The 2,802-nt window shown below is 47.4% G+C and overlaps 1 non-coding gene across 1 annotated transcript; it reads left to right on the plus strand.

Moving 5' to 3' along the window:
- Positions 1-379: 379 nt before the first annotated feature.
- Positions 380-453, plus strand: TRNAR-UCU (transfer RNA arginine (anticodon UCU)). Its single transcript has one exon. It is a non-coding gene; the product is annotated as a tRNA-Arg (tRNA).
- The last annotated feature ends 2,349 nt before the right edge of the window (positions 454-2,802 follow it).

The following is a 2,802-nucleotide window of genomic DNA, read 5'->3' on the forward strand; positions in this document are numbered from 1 at the left end:
CCATCCCAGCCATTGAAAGAGCTGTCAGCCATCTCTGTAATCCTGACGTTGAAGCATGCATCGGTCATGTTTCCTTCAATAAAGCATCCTGCAGTCCACACCATCTTTTAGATGTCATTGTTCTCAAATCTGCCAGAACTGTATTACAGGGCTCTGTGTAGTGATGCTCTTGCGGTCCCAATTAACACATTCCTCCCCTCCCAGCCAACTCCATCCGCTAGTGGCATGAAAGCACTTGTGCTGAGCTACATTCCTGCATCCTGATTTTACAGCATTCCCTGATACAAGGGAGGATGCTGAGATGATGCAGCAGTGATGCTGTGGATGCAGAAGGTATATCCTTTTTCAGAGCTGGTGCTGATGCTGAGCAAGCGGTGAGGTCTCTGTGGCGCAATGGACGAGCGCGCTGGACTTCTAATCCAGAGGTTCCGGGTTCGAGTCCCGGCAGAGATGGTTCCTGCCAAATACTTTTGTTTTAAATAAAAACCTGTATTAATATATCAAATTAAATTTACCACAATCATTAGTAGGAGATGTCAGATGGCTTGGTGATTGCAGAATTCCATGAAATGTCATACAAGCATCTGTGCTGAAACTATCATTTACAAATTTAAAAATATCATTTAATTAAAGAAACAGCATATTTATAATATATTTTTTCATATATTTAAAGAAATAGCATAATAATATTTTTATGTTTGAGAGAGAGTGTGAAAGCGAGGGAGAAGTTTTTGTGTGTGTGTGTATATATATGAGAAAAGAGAGAGCAAGAAAGAAAGAAAATGAAATAAAGAGAGAGGGATAGAAAGAGGGGTGTATGTGTGTTTTTTGTGTGAGAAAGAGAGGGGATGTAAAAAAACAGCGAGAAAGAGGTGTGAGGGAGATTGAAAAAGAGAGGTGTAAGAAGGAGATGGATAGAGAGTGAAAAAGAGCGAGAGAGGGAAAGAGAGAGAGAAAGAGAAAAAGAGAGATAGAGAGAGAGAAAACGAAAGAGAGAGAGAGATAAAGAGAGAAAGAGAGGGAGGGAGAGACAGCAATAGAAAAAGGAGGGGGGGGGGGAGTAAGGGAGAGTTGGGAGTAAGAAGAGGAGATTGGAGGGGTGGGGGAGAGTTGAGAGAGTGAAAGAGGTGTGAGAGAGAGGTTTAAGAAAGATTGATATAAAGAGATTGTTAGAGAGAGAGCGCAAAAGCAAGGGAGTGAAAGAAAAGGAGAGGGAAGAGAGAGAGAGAGAGGAGAATGAGAAAAGGGGAGAAAAGAAAGACAGAGAGAGGGGGGAGAGAGGGGGGGAAGAGAGAGAGAAAGGGAAAGTGAGAGAGAGGAGACAGAGAGAGAGAGAGGGAAAAAAGAGGAAGAGCATGAAAGTGAGAAAGATGAATAGACAGAAAAAGAAAGAAAGAGGGAGGGAGACAGAGAAGGAGAGGAGGAGGGGGGGAGACAGAGAAGGAGAGAGGGGGGGGGGGAAGAGAGGAAGGGTGCAGGAGAGGGGGAGGGGGAGAGAGAGAGAGGGAGGGAGAGAGAGAGAGGGGGGGAAGGGGAGAGAGAGAGAGGGGGGGGGGAAGGGGAGAGAGAGAGGGGGGAAGGGGAGAGAGAGAGGGGGGGAAGGGGAGAGAGAGAGGGGGGAAGGGGAGAGAGAGGGGGGAAGGGGGGAGAGAGGGGAGAGAGAGGGGGGAAGGGGAGAGAGAGGGGGGAAGGGGAGAGAGAGGGGGTGAGAGAGAGATAGAGGGGGGGAGAGGGGGTGAGAGAGAGAGGGGGGTGGGGGGGGAGGGGATGAGAGAGAGAGAGGGGGGTTGGGGGGGAGAGGGGGGTGAGAGAGAGGGGGTGGGGGGGAGAGAGGGGGGTGAGAGAGAGGGGGGAGAGAGGGGGGTGAGAGAGGGGGGTGAGAGAGAGGGGGGAGAGAGGGGGGTGGAGGAGAGAGGGGGGGTGAGGGAGAGAGGGGGGGTGAGGGAGAGAGGGGGGTGAGAGGGGGGTGAGGGAGAGAGGGGGGTGAGAGGGGGGTGAGAGTAGGGGGGGGAGAGGGGGGTGAGAGTAGGGGGGGGAGAGGGGGGGGGAGAGGGGGGGAGAGAGGGGGGAAAGAGGGGGGGAAAGAGAACGGAAGATGCATAGACAGAAGAAAGAGAGAGAGGGAGAGAAAGAGGGAACAAAGAAAAAGTTTTTCAATTATATAAACTGATATTTTCATGTTTTAATCATTTATAAATAAATATTGCTGCAGAATGTTAAAGAAAAACAAATATTTTACTGAGTACAGCCAGGACTGGGTTGAAGGACATACTGGGCATTCTAGTATAAAATCCCAGCAATACATGTATTGTTGATGGCAGACTCCATACAACTCTGTCATTGAGTAATACAGAGGATCCTGTACCTGCTAGCCAAAGGATATATCCCATCTGAGCCATTTGACTGTATGTTTGTGTGTGTATAATTTGATCTCCTACTATTGGGTTATTCGTAACATAGCAGTAAGACCATGTTAAAAGCAGGAGTTTGGGGCACATTTTAACTCTCCTCAAACTCCTAGTAAAGCAGTCTGCAATTAATACTATGGACAGCATTATCACATTATCAACACATGAAGAGTTTGTGTCCTGTCAAAAAAAAAAATGAAGCTTAATGTAGAGTTTGGAAGGAGTTCAAGCATCTCAACTCCTATTCAAATCTATGAAAACTCATTGAAAAGACAAGCCGATCTGTTTATGGCGAGTTACCAATGTGTTTGCGGCACATTTGCAGAGAGTTAAGCCTTGTTCACAGCAGCCAAGAAAAAAACTAGGTATCTGGGGTGCATAAATGCTTGTCAAA

This window comes from Staurois parvus, unplaced genomic scaffold (assembly GCF_062004578.1).
Source record: "Staurois parvus isolate SC_StPar_1 unplaced genomic scaffold, SC_StPar_1.0 ptg000486l, whole genome shotgun sequence".
In the NCBI taxonomy this organism is placed as follows: domain Eukaryota; kingdom Metazoa; phylum Chordata; class Amphibia; order Anura; family Ranidae; genus Staurois; species Staurois parvus.